The sequence below is a fragment of the Nycticebus coucang genome, chromosome 9 (genome assembly GCF_027406575.1).
Source record: "Nycticebus coucang isolate mNycCou1 chromosome 9, mNycCou1.pri, whole genome shotgun sequence".
Classification (NCBI taxonomy): domain Eukaryota; kingdom Metazoa; phylum Chordata; class Mammalia; order Primates; family Lorisidae; genus Nycticebus; species Nycticebus coucang.
In genome coordinates, this window is record NC_069788.1 from 57,641,124 (window position 1) to 57,655,845 (window position 14,722).

A 14,722-nucleotide genomic window follows, 5' to 3' on the forward strand; every position below is an offset into this window, starting at 1 on the left:
ACCAAGAAAAATCACAACATTGTTTTGAAAAATTATGACAAGCCAATTATAAAATGCATATAGAGAATCAAAAAGCCAAAAGTAATTAAGAACATTTTAAAGAAAAAAAAAAAATAGGGGAGAACATACCCCCTTTGAGGGAACAAGACCCTTTAAAAAGTCACTAGAAGAAGCGAGTACAATTCAAAGACAAACAATCGGACCATGAGTTACAGACTCATAAACACGATGAAAGCCAAGGACATAAAGTTGTTGCTGCACGGCCTGAAATCGATGGTGTAACAACACAACACCATCCACACGTATCAGCCACAGAGAACACAGAAGCTGAAGGAGAATTCCATGTGAAAATGTCCCAGGAGAACAACGAATTTTGTAGCAGTGAGAAAGACAATGACTGTCACAGGTAGGATCTAAGGTGCACCCTTCCAGACGGATGGACTGGGAGGGGAGAGCACTGAGGAAGGAGCAGGGCCACCCACACAGCAGAGGGGAGACAGCAATCACGTGACTGCATGGGCACAGCGGAAACAGACTGGGGAGGGGAACAGACCTGCATGTGAATGAAAATTAACTCAAGGGACCTTTCAATCCCCTCCATTACGTTAACTCACTGACTAGAAAACACAGCAATTCAGGACCCAAGACTGAACAGGGGGCTCTCTCAAACCGTAGACATCACCAGGAGCTACATTATCATGCAGCCCTGTTGCAAAGTAGCCAGGGTCCAGAACTTCAAGTCAGAAACGTGGGCTGATGGCCTCTTAGCACAGCACCGCAGGAGGGGCCAAGCTCTGAGCACATCTGGGCTCCGCACTTACTAGGATCTTCAGTGTTATTTCATTTCATTGTGCCTCAGTGTCCTCATGGGTAAAATGAAGATAATAATAGTACTTTCCTTACAGGACTAATGTGAAGATTTAAAAATTTAATATGTATAAGCACTTAGAAAAGTTCCCAGAAAACACTAAGCACTCAATAAACTGCAGCTGTTATTCTTACCGGCTTTCTAGTTGAATGCCTCTGGGCCCAAGTCCTTGAAATCCCTGAGTCTCTGCTTCCTTCTTTTTAAAACATAATTCTCCTCTCTTCATAACAGGGCTATATGGTTTGGAAGAAAACAAAAGGAAAAACAGCTTTGTAAATCACCAGTGTTATACCAATAGTAGTTAGAGAACGAAGTTCCACTGCGTTTCAAAGAATCAAGAGCTCTGTTTTCTTGCATAAATTGATATTTTTAATTCCCTGGGTTGTCAAGAACTTCATACAGCAATTTTCTTTCACAAAACTGGCTATTCTTAGTTCATAATAAGAAATTAAAGGAATTTTCTCCAGAAATCTAGTGTATTAATCAGCTGGGCACAGCAGACGGATGTCCAGCCATTAGAAATGTCTAAACAATTTAGTTAACCTTTAGCAAAAATATGCACACACGTGCACACACACACACACACACGCACACGCACACACACTGACCAGTGCAGAGTTAAGAGATGTTAATGCTTCTTTCAAGCATTATGTACATTGTTTATCCTTCTTTCTTTTTATTGTTTCTAATTATTTTTCAAATGCAGCATACTCGAGACAATGTTTTGATGAAGCTTTATTTTCTGCAAGTTCATGTCAGGATATGAGAAGAAATGAAACATTAATGCTTGCTGTGAGAGAGGCCATCTGAAGGTTTCCAAAAGCAAAATTAGACGATACAAATATAGCAAAGGAAAATGGATCATTTTAAAGTCAATTTCCTAAAATAAACACATCCTTCGCATTCTAATCCACTCTCAAAGCTGGCTCTCTATTACTTAAGAAGAGGTTAATTACTTTGTGGATTATTCAAATCATCAGCTCCTTATACCCACCAGCTCTTCACAGCTTTCCCCATCTCTTCCACTTTCAATAACTTTATTGACCATAAACCTCCTAGACCAAACAAATAGTAAAAAGAGGCGAAGGGAAGGCAAAATCATATTAATCTTTCTTTTTAAATGTTTTGTTAATTTTTTTTTTTTTTTAGAGACAGGGTCTGGCTCTGTAGCCCAGGCTAGAGTACAGTGGTGTAATCACACGTCACTACACCTTCAAACTCCTGGGTTCAAGCAACCCTCTTGCCTCGGCTTCCCACGTATCTGTGACTACAGATGTGCACCAGCACACCCAGCTAATTTAAAAAAAAAAAAAAAAATTTTTTTTTTTTTTTTTTGACAGACAGGATCTCACTATGCTGCCCAGGTTAGTCTGAAATTCCTGGGCTCAAGCAATCCTGCCACCTTGGCCTCCCAAAGTGCTGGAATTACGATATGAACCACCACACCCAGCGCTAAATTAGTCTATCTTTGAACTACCATGCCCAGCCCTAAATCAATCTATCTTTTTACTTTCAGGCAGCTCTGATGAAAGATTAGGAATGAATCACCAATAGCTAAAAACAGAGGCTTGAAATATTTGTGAATCAATATATGTATAGTGACTAATGAAAACAAATCACAACATACAAGCTTTTTAGAAATGCTAAAGAAGTCTGCCATGTTAGTCATTTCTGACATATGGGACCACAATCTGAATTCTTAATTCCCCCCCCACCCCAAAAACATGTAGAAGTGGTAACATGGCATATTTTTGGTCTGAGAAGCACTTATGGGTGTTCCAACTATAATCTTATAATAAAAGGGTGCGAGGACAGTCAGTGCCTACAGCCCACCCCGAGGGGAGGAGAGGCCACGGAAATCATCCCCCTACAACGAAGTTACAAACAGGGATCTGTGCTCTGTGGTGAAATGCTAAAAATGTTGAAACGGAGCCCATATACATAGGGACCTGATTTAAAAAGAAGGTGGCCCTGCCGGGCATTTGGGAAAGGATGGTATTTTCAACAAATGGTTGATTCAATTTTCATATATGTCTGGAAAAAAAAGTAAAATAGTCCTTTACTTGACAGAATACATAAAAAATCAATTCTGGGTGAACTGCAGATCTACATGGGAAAGATAAAACAATAAAACTTCCAGAAAATAACAGGAGACTATCTCCATGATTTGGAGATTAAAAAGAAATTCTTAACACAAATGACATAAATCATAGAGAGAAAGACTGACGAATTTGACTGCATGGATACTATTTTCTTCTTCTTCTTCTTTTTTTTTGACAGAGTCTCACTATGTCGCCCTCAGTAGAGTGCCATGGCATCACAGGTTGCAGCAACCTCAAACTTTTGGGCTTAAGTGATTCTCTTGCCTCAGCCTCCCAAGTAGCTGGGACTACATGTGCCCACCACAATGCTCAGCTATTTTTTGTTGCAGTTGTCATTGTTGGTTAGCTAGCCCAGGTCAGGTTTGAACCCACCACCTTCGATGTATGTGGCTGGCACTGTATCCACTGTGCTATGGGCGCGGAGCCGATGCTATTATCTTCTGTTCATTAAAAGCACCAGCCTGAGAGCAAAACGACAAACCATCAAGTGGCCAAAGATATTTGTTACTAACGTAAGTGTCAAAGGACTCATTTCTGAAGTATACAAAAATTTAGATGTCAAAAAGAAAAATTAAATCCAATTAAAAAATGGGCAGAAAACTTGAAAAGGTTCTTAAAAAAGAGGATATCCACCTCGATTTAATTTTATGAATGAATCAAATTATGGGCCAGGCACAATGGCTCATGCCTGTGATCCTTGCATTCTGGGGGCCAAGGCAGGAGGACTGCTTGAGCTCAGAAGTTTGAAACCTGAATGGGTGAAAGGGAAACCTCATCTCTACCAAAAATAGAAAAATTAGCCAGATGTCATGGTGGATACCTGTGGTCCCAGCTATTTGAGAGACTGAGGCAGGAAGACAGCTTAAACCCAAGAGTTTGAGGCTGCTGTGAAGTAGGCTGAAGCCATGGCAGTCTAGCCTGGGTGACAGAGACATCTACACACACACACACACACGAATGTATCAAATTATCATATATACATCTGTTATGTAGTAATTAAAAATAAATATTAAAAAGAGAGACTATCCAAACGTCCATCTGCTAAGCATAAGAAAAAGCTGCCAATTTCACAAGAGGGAAATAAAAATTAAAACTATGATGCGATACTACTACACACCCACCAAGATGGCTTAACTGAAAAAGACTGGCAATGCCAAGTGCTGGCAAGGATGTACAGCAATGAAAAACTTCATATACTTACTCAGTGGTGGTACAAAAAGGTACGACTACCTTTCAAGATCTGTTTGGCCATTATCCCAAGTGAAGTAACTCATGAACAGTGAATTACATGCCACGCATTCTCACTCGTAAGTGGTAGTTTACTTGTGGCTACAAAAGAGCACACAGAGTGGTATGATGGGGGTAAGGTGGGAGGGCGTGAGGGACGAAAAATCACCTGTGGGTACACTGAAAGCCCAGACTTCATCACTATGCAATATATGTGTGTACTGGAATTAAACTTATACCCCTCAATCTATTAAAATTAAAAAGGAAGAAAGAAAAGATTGAATAGATGATTACCTCATGACCCAGCAATTTTGCTCCTAGACAACACGTATTTGCATCACAGTGTGTATATTTAACAAAACTACGTGTACACATGCATCAGAAGATGTGCACCAACATGTTCATAGCATCCCCGTTCGTAATAGCAAAAGTTGGAAACAATCTATGACCGTTTACAGTGGCGTGGATAAAGTATCTACATTCATATTACAAAATTTTATATAGTGATTAAAATAACTACAGTGGTATCTTTGAACCTCTCAAACATGATGTTGAGTGAAAAAAAAATGCCTAACTCAAAAAAATATATACCATAATATTCCATTTATATAGACTTCAAAATCTGGCAAATTACTAATTCAAAGGTAAGTGTGACAATGGTTTCTGAGGTGCTGGGAATGATTTGATTGCTGTCAGAGAATTTATAAATATCCACTGAGGTGTACAGTTGCAATATATGCCTTTCTGCATCTATGTTACTCTTTAAAGAAAAGTTATTTAAAATACAAAGAAAAACAAATGCTTTATTTACATGATCCCCCAAACTCTGGTCCTAAACTTTGTCTTAAAGAAAATAATCAGAAATAGGAAACGTTTTTTGTTTGTTTTTGCAGTTTTTGGCGGGGGCCGGGTTTGAACCTACCACCTCTGGTATATGGGGCCAGTGTCCTACTCCCTGAGCCACAGGTGCCACCCACAAATAGGAAAAGTTTTAAACACACTATACCATACAACATTATTTGGAACAGCAAAAAGGAAGTGTTCAACAATAAGTAAATGTAAATTATGATATATCTAATTAGTGAAATGTTATATAGCAATAAAAAGTACACTCATGAAGATGCAATCATCTATGTAAAACCACACAAAAAAGATAAAGACTGACTGAAAACAGACCATGTGAAAATATGCCCAAATCTCCACATATTTAAGTCACTGAGTTTTATGTGACTTTTTCTCTTTTTCTTTAAAAAAGAAACTTTTTCACTATGTTATCTTTAGACAAGAAAAAACAAGAGTATTATTATTGTTATAGAATGCTTTGATCTTTTTTCACTAATCTGGGAGGGTGAGTCAGAAATTTCTCCTGTTTCATTAAATAAAAAATGCACCACACCACCACAAAAAAGTTCCCCTGGCCTGTAGATATGAGATCACTTGGGTACCTAAGAAATGAGCTTCCTACATAAATTGTGCCTCTAAACTCCTCATCTTGTGAAAACTCTAATATTCTTTAGAAAGTAGATAAATGTGATATACTGATGAGCCAGCTCTGGAATCTTGTAAAATACAGTCTAAAGTTTCCTTAGCTTTTGCTTCAGGGACTAAAGAGAGAGCCCCACATTCTTTAACTGATGGCTTTGGAACTAAGTAGGAGTTAGGCATGCTTGCTGTTTTAGTCATGATTCTATGAAGACAAACCAAGCACAAGGCTCTGTGCTATGCTTTGTAGGGTAATAAAAGAATATAAAACCTATTCCTAGACTCTTGTTTACCAGACAGCACCTTATATAATACACACCAAATAAAAAGATGTCAAAGAACTAAACATTTACGTTAATTAGCACATACCTATTTTTCTAAGATGTGACACTTAGTACAGGGGGTTGAAGCCTGGACAATGTATTTCTTAGATTTCTTGGCTAGCAAGGTTGTTTGTTTGGGGAGGGGTATTTGTTTTGTTTTTTGTTTTGGCTTTTTTTTTTTTTTTTTTTTGAGACAGAGTCTCACTTTGTCACCCTCAGTAGAGTGTCATGGTGTTATAGCTCACAGCAAACTCAAACTCTTAAGCTCAAGAGATTCTCTTGCCTCAACCTCCCAAGTAGCTGGGACTATGGGTGCCTGCCACTACGCCCCGCTATCTTTTAGAGATGGAGTCTCGCACCTGCTCAGGCTGGTCTCAAACCTGTGAGCTCAGACAATCCACCTGCCTCAGCCTCCCAGAGTGCTACAATTACAGGCATCAACCACAACACCCAGCCTAGTGTAGGTTTGATGAAAAGCACTTTCATGAAACTGGAAGACGCAGAATCCACTTGTTTTGACTCCAGCAGCAATAGTTGGAGCAGATTTTGTGCAGTTTTACAACCAAGCTCCCAGAGAGGCAACAGCACAGGCAAGACTTTGGTCCCCTGTAATGACCAAGTAAGCCCTGCTGGGGCAGATGGTACACAGGTTGGCATTCAAGGTCATTTTCCCTCCCCTGGTCTAAGTAAACTCACCACCTCTACCATTCCCCCAGGCCCTTTAATAACTGTAACATAATTCTTTATATCAACACCTTCTCCATTTAAAATACCTAAATAGGTTCCATTTCCTTGACTGACCCATGACTCAGAATCACCCAGCAGTGAAGTCTCTTCTTCTGGAAACAGGCTATATCTTACCACAGAACATGGGTAGCCTTCTAACTCTACCATCAACTCCTTTTAGCTATTTTTTGACCATCATTATGAGTTTCCTCTCTGTTAATTGCCAAGAGTATAAAACAGGGTGCCATGAAAAATTTAAGTTTTTAATCTCAAACATTTGGCAGAAATTCACACCATCTTGAATTAGGTCTATCCTTCACAACAGGAATAACATATATTTGTGGGGGAGGGGTCTTCCAGTGAGGACTGGAATACCTGCTAGACAAATTCTGAAAGAGCTCTCACACTAGGAATAACATACCTAGTGCAGCATGATGCTTCTTGAGCTGAGAACAATGATATGATCAATGGAGAATTAGACTGGTATTAAGTTTATTAAAATCACCATTACATGTTCATGTGAGTGTGTATGCACCCTCCATCTCCACGTCCTTAGAGAAGGAGACTGCATAGTTGTCTTCTGATTTTTCTGATGCTATTTACTTTTACTCTCCACTTCCTTGGAGAAGGAGGGTGCATACACAATCACATAAACATATGCCTTCTCCAATTTTTGTCATCTTACCTAGATTTCCACCCAGATGCCATATAGGACTCATGAATAGGTATGGAAGTGACTACAGTTCCCACTTACATACACAACTGCTTTAGTGTTGGGGAGGGAGGAAGCCTTCTCCTACATGCAAAATCAGTGAAGATTAGCTCAGACTGCTGGTTCTTCTGGATAAGATGGCGTAAACACACTTCACCCATTTCTCTGCCACTGAAGAGAACTAAAAGCCTGAACAGATGACAAAAATTTGAAAAGTAAATAGCATCAGAAAAATCAGAAGACAATATAATCAAAATTGCAATCAACACAGTGCTGGATTTGCCACTTATTTTCTAGCAATATCCTCTGGCTTGAACAACTTAACACGGCTAGAAATCTAGAAATGAGCCTTGTGGTAAAGAGCTCCAGCTAGTTCTGACTCAGAGAACAAAGGAGGGCACTGCTAACATTCATTCAAAATCTTTGATTTTGTTGTTTGTTTTGTCCCTTTTTTGTCAGTGTAGTCCCAGGCAACTCCATAACAGTCAGGGCAGTGACCAGCAACAGGGGTGGACAAGAGTGAAAACTCCGGGGGAGGGGAATTTCTCTCTCCATTTGGCGGAAGTACATATATGATAAGGCCAATCCATGTTGCTTTCTTTTTTTAACTTTTTTTTTTCCTGATGCTTGAATCCAGAGAAAGGCCCCAAAGGAAAAACACAGGAGAGCCTAGGAAACCAAAAAAGGAGAGCCTTAAAGAGGTAAAAAGTACCAAGTACAATACAGAGAAGGAGGAGGTCAGGAAAGTGACCCCACAAAGTTCCATTCCAGGGATCATCACTGCACCGTAAATGTATGGATCAGATCATAATTATTACAAGTATACCAAAGACTTTTGAGAGGTGAACTCACAGATGGATCACTGCACAGGCCAGGCCACAGACTGACCAGTAGGGGGCAAACACCCAGAACGGAACCCAAGAGTACTTACTACAAGGAGTTTGAAAGGTAAATTGAGACTCAAAGACCCTACTGAGGAAGAGTTACAACTTGCAGCCTGAACCTAACCAGGTCAATTGCCTGCTTTAAAAAAATAAATAAATAAAAAGAAATCAACATTTTCTATGGGATGAAATCTCATTTTCACTGAGATTCAAAACATAATCTTCAAAATATCTAGGAGAAATTCTAACATTACTCAGCATACCAAGAACCATGAGATTTTCAACTCAAACTAGAAGATGATCAATAGATACCAATGTAACATGATAAAGACGCTGAAATTATGTGGCAAAAACTTTAAGGCAGTTATTATATTATAAAGCAGTTCCATGTTATAAATGTTTGAATCAGCAATCATAAACACTCTTGAAACAAATAATAAAATAAAAAGTCTTATCAAAGAAATAGAAAGTACAAAGAAGAAACAAATGGAAATCCTAGAAATGAAAATGGCAAAATTCACATTTAAAAATTTACTGGATAAACTTAAGAGCAGAATGGAGATAACAGAGGAAAAAGTCATTGAACTTGAAGTCAAATCAATCAATATTGTCTAATCTGAATAACAGAGAGGAAAGGTTGAGAATTAAATAAACATAGCTTCAAAAACTTGTCATTCAATAACAGAAGGTCTAACTAACATCAATGTTACTGAAGTCCTTGAAGGAAATAGGAAAGAATGTGTGCTAAAATTATATTGAAGAATAGTGGAATATTTGCCAAATTTGGCAAAAAGACATAAACCTACAGTTTCAAGAATCTGAACAAACCTTAAGCAGGGTAAATCCAAAGAAATTCATGCTAAGAAAAACTGCTAAAAACTAAGAACACTTTGTTAATAGAGATGTGTTAGGTATATTTTACCATCATTTTTAAAAAAATTAAGACAAAGAAATAATCTTCAAGGCAACCAGAGTAAAATGATACTACATATAAGGAAATAATAACTAAAATGATTGCGGATCTCTCATTCCAGAATAAAGAGAGTAACATAAAATTTCTGAAGTAAAAATCTGTCATCCTAGATTGTACATCTAGTAAAAATATCCTTCAGAAATAAAGGTGAAATAAAGGCATTCTTGGATAAAGGGAAACTTTCAAAAATGGTAGGTAATCTTTAAACCTGCTCTAAAAGAATTACTAAAGGGAGTTTTCAGGCAGAAGAAAAATGATATGAGAAGGAAACATGAATAACACACAAAAAGAATGGTAGAAATGTAAGTATCTGGATAAGTACAGTAGAATATTCTCATTTTTAGTTGTTTAAAACATGTTGGATGGTCAAAAGCAAAGAAGTACCTAATGGGAATGTAGATGTTCTGTGTGAAACAATAATGATATAAAGGGGAGAGTGTTAAGGAACGTATAACATGATGAGGAGTCTGTACCCAAAAGGAAGTTATTATATATTAACTATAAAAAGATGCCAAAAAGTCAAAAGTGTATTTTATAATCCATGAAGCAACCATTTAAAAAAACTACACAAAGGGTGGCGCCTGTGGCTCAAGGGGGAGGGCGCCAGCCCCATGTACGAGTGTGGCACGTTTGATCCTAGCCCCCGCCAGCTAAAACAGCAATGAGAATTGCAACAAAAAATAGCCTGGCATTGTGGCTGGTGCCTGTAGTCCCAGCTACTTGGGAGTCTGAGGCAAGAGAATTGCTTAAGCCCAAGTCCCCTTGTTTTATTCTCTGTGAGTGCTACACTAGAGGGCACAGCTGGTAGTTATAAAGATTCTTAACTTTTCTCTGGAGAAAACATCACCTGTTTGGAACATAGGGGTGATTTTTGAGATATCTTCCAGGCCCTGCATTCTAGTAGGCTGACTGCCCACCCAGACCAAGGAACTGACTCAACTGGTCTGGGACCCCCACCCAAGAAACTGCTACACCACCACCCCCACAGACGGTGGCCCACACCAAATGACAGAGGGTTCCACCCCTAAACCAGCCTGTTAGTGAACCCTGACTGCCTAACCCTCTGCCCACCAACTGTCTTTAAGAAGCCCATTCCCCCCAATTCTCTGGGAGGTGGATTTGAGAAATTTCTCCCTTCTGAGCACTATGCGAAATAAAGTATGGAAAGAAAAGAGAGAGGAGAAGAGAGGAAGAGGAGAGGGAGAAGAGAGGGAGAGAGAAAGAAAGAGAGAGAAAGAAAAAAAGAAAGAAAGAAAGGTTAGAGGTTTCCATAGTTCAGGGATTAGGGTAGAGATGACTGTGGTTATAAACGGGCAAAATAAGAGATCCTTGAGGCAAAAAAACTGTGCTGTACCTTCACTGTAATGTTAGATAGACAAACTTAAATGTATGACAAAGTCATAATTAACTGAACACACAGACACACACAAGTAAACAAGCAGAACTAGGGAAATCTGAGTAAGACCAATCAGTACATCAATATGTCAATGTTAATTTCCTGACGGTGATACTGCACTCCATTTTGTGAGATGTCACCTCTCTGTATTACTGCTACAACTGCATGTAAATCTACAATTATCTCAAAATAAAGATTATTTTTATTTTTAAAGAAAAAAAAGAAAAGTGGAGTAAGTAGCTATATAAATAACTGACAAAGTGGATTTCAGAACAAAGAAAATTACAGGTTAAAAAAGGGATAACATATAATGATAAAAGAATTGATTCACAGTCAATAAGAAGATATGACAGTCATATATGTATTTGTATGAGAACAAAGCTTAAAATACACCAAACAAAACTGATTTAAAAAATAAAAGAAGAAATAAATAAACCGGTAATTATGGTCGGAGACTTTACCATTCTATTCTCAGTAACAAATAAAACTAACATACACAGTGCTCGCTTCGGCAGCACATATACTAAAATTGGAACGATACAGAGAAGATTAGCATGGCCCCTGCGCAAGGATGACACGCAAATTTGTGAAGCGTTCCATATTTTTTCAAATTGAAAAAAAAAACTAACATACACAAAAGTGATAAAGATAGCAAAGAAGTGAACATCATCATCAACTAATCGATTTAGTTGAACATTCCACCCAAAACCAGCAAAATGCTCATTCTTTTTAAAAGTAAATGAACCATTCAACAAACAGACTATAACCTAAGTCATTTACAAAAGAAAACAAGAACAAAACAAAAATTTCAACTAATCTTGAAAGATTGTAGTTTAGAATACATGTTCTCAGACTATAACCCAACTAAACTAGCAATCAATAATAGGAAAATCTCCAAAGACAGTAGAACATCTGTAAGTTGGCCACCCAAGGGACTATAACAAACTTGTCAACATATGGAGGGGGTCAACACAGTCTACTGTACTGTTATGTACATGTGGTGCATGTCTGGTCTACAAAAATAAGGTCAATTTAAGGAGGTAGTCAGTGTCAGGAGGTGGTCAACTATGGAGGTTCTACAGTATTTGGAAATTAAAAATCAATATATAAACTTTTAAAATAGTTGCAACAATATGTATTATTATAATATTTGAAATTTTAGCAATTATATGTAAGTAATTCCATGTATATTAAAAAGGATAGAGTTAAGTTTATGGAATTACTCAAGTTATTCAGAAATCACAAGTCAGAGCAATCCCATGCTCATTGTGACTCTGCCAATGTTGGTGTGGAACATTTAGGAACTACTCAGTTCATATTCTATAACTGAGACCTCATGCTAAAGAAATGGCTATTTCTTAACTAACTGTTCATAGTTACTTAAAAATGACTATTTTTAAAAGGGCATCTTTCTCCTGTTTTTTTGTTAAGCAGCTTGCAATCTGTTATTAACAGCAACATTCATTTAAGTATTTAATGCTATAAAACATCACTACAATCTCCCCAATGCCGAGATTCCATATTCCTTGATTTGACCTAGGTTTTCTAGCCTCTTACCCTTGAACACTTCAACACCCTTTAGATACTCTATGATTGAAAGACTCTTGGTTTCTGAAATGTGAGTAACTATTAGACACTTGAGACAGGAGACTTTCTGATCATGAGAAAATAAGGTCTGACTTAATAAGGGCATAGGTCAGGATTAACACTTATTAAACATGTCAAACAAAGGAGTTGTTTATTATATAAGTTAATATTTTTAATGTTAATATGAAAATATGCCAGTGTCTCTGAATTTTCTAACTTCAAATTCCATTCTCATCTCCAATAGGTACCATTGTATTTTTTTTTTAAGAGACAGAGTCTCACTTTATCACCCTCAGGAGAGTGGCATGGTGTCACACAGCTCACAGCAACCTCCAACTCCTGGGCTTAGGCAATTCTCTTGCCTCAGCCTCCCAAGTAGCTGGGACCACAGGTGCCCACCACAATGTCCAGCTATTTTGTTGTTGTTGCAGTTTAGCCGGGGCTGGGTTTGAACCCACCACCCTCAGTACATGGGGCCAGCGCCCTACCCACTGAGCAATAGGCACCACCCCCAATGTAGTTATTTTAAAGGCGAAATAAAAATATGCCAAGAACTAAATAGTGTGAACATTAACAATGGACATAAAGAATGCATTTTCACCATGATCCACACAAAAAGAAAAAAATATGTAACAATCATATCCTCCATCTTAAACTGACATTCATTCAACAAATATTTATTGATGGTCTACTTGGTGCCAGACATTACACAGTCATCACTCTTGAGAAAAACCCAGTTCAGTATTCACATAAACAACAGTAACAATTTAATAATTTTGCTATAACAAAACGGCAATAACAATTTAATAATTTTGCTATAACAAAGTGGCCACAGACAGAGTCTTCCCAGAAAAGACATTGGGGCCGGGCTTGTGAGTGGGTAGGATGATCTTCAGGAGGAAGTGATGAGACAAGAGAAGGAATCCATTCATTGAGGATGAAAGAACATGATTTCTTAATAACACTAGAACTAGGGCACCTTAGACTAAAGAGGAGAAAGATGGGAGAAGAACTTAATAAAGCAAATTTGGGAAGGGTTTTAGACACCCTGGAGACTTTGAGGTCGGGGAAAGAAGCATTCAGAAATTTCCTCAAAAATCCTAATTCTGGAGCCAGGTAGCATCTACTGCTGTTGCCTAGCAAGACATGAAAAGGGGCTAAACGAAAACAACAGTCACAGAAATAGGGAAGGACTGATTCTAGGGATATTTAGGGATAAGTTGGAGAAGACTTGGTGATCCAATTGGCTGTGAGGGAGAAGGTAGGTCCCATCTTCCCTCTTGGATGATAATCTAAGGTTAGGGAAGACAAGAGGAAAAAGTTGGGTAAGGAAGAAACTAGATAAGCTTTGACTGTGCCCATGTTTAATGTGGTGCACCTCTTGCATAGGTAGGTGGAGACTTAAAGCAGCACTGCATCATGGAAACAGGAATATAGATTTTAGGAGAGCAGAGAGACTGCAGGTAAAGGTTTAGGAGTGTTGAAGTCCCTGGAGGTGGACGAGAGCAAACATGGAGAATTGATTCTTATCATCCTTACTATATTATAAAAAACACTTCCTTAGCAAGAAGCACTAATCTAAAACTGACTTAAGGTTTCACTGTGTCTAAAGTTTTCTTTGGTTTCAAAACATTTGCACACCACTGTTCTAAAGTGATCATCACCAAAGCCAACAATTATGCAACATTCTACCATCTACTTTTGACTCCACTTCTAGAAGGAGAAATGAGAAACAGGCCTGCCTCCTGCCCACTCCAGCCTGGATAGGATTCCAACAACGGATGAAATAGAACCCCAGTGTGGCGCACACTGCTTGGCCGAGGTTCTCACCAAAACCCTCAGCACATTTCTCCTCTGTTTCTCACTCACATCCTTTTCCTTCCTCTATGCTTTTCTGGGAATATATCTGCCAAAAATCAGTTATTAACTCTTCCTGGAGGAGACAGGACAAGGATAAAACATGGTAAATTAATTAAGAAATTAATATGGTAAGAACAAATTACACTGGTTTTTAGTATCCGTAGAAGGCAACAGAAGAGATAGAATTAGAGGAGGCGGCAAGAATTACAAGCCCCTCACTTGTGATTATAGGTGGACATGCAGGTCCAGTCAGTTCACCTTGAAGTGCGTAAAACTCCTGGTAGAAGGACGGACATGAGGAAGGGGGAAGCACGGGAGAACTCTGCCAAATTTTAGCTGCTTCACAGCCAATATAAGGTGTGAGAGGGACCAGACCAAAGCTCCAGAAAAGTACCTGACCACTGCCAGTCTCCAGAAAAACAAATGCTATTAAGCATCTGAAATTGTAGCTTTTAGGGGCCTTTTTAGAAGAAATCTTTGATAACAAAGTGTTATAAAAATCCTGAGGAGAAAGAAAATGGGGAAATCAAATTCTGGGAGTCCCCCAATACCTGAGGCCGACCTGATCCTTCCCTCTGTTTC

The 14,722-nt window shown here is 38.4% G+C and overlaps 2 non-coding genes across 2 annotated transcripts; one reads left to right on the forward strand and one right to left on the reverse strand.

Moving 5' to 3' along the window:
- Positions 1 to 7,075: 7,075 nt before the first annotated feature.
- Positions 7,076 to 7,137, reverse strand: LOC128595131 (U7 small nuclear RNA). The gene has a single exon (XR_008382800.1). It is a non-coding gene; the product is annotated as a U7 small nuclear RNA (small nuclear RNA).
- A 4,055-nt stretch (positions 7,138 to 11,192) lies between these two features.
- Positions 11,193 to 11,299, forward strand: LOC128594990 (U6 spliceosomal RNA). The gene has a single exon (XR_008382686.1). It is a non-coding gene; the product is annotated as a U6 spliceosomal RNA (small nuclear RNA).
- Positions 11,300 to 14,722: the final 3,423 nt, after the last annotated feature.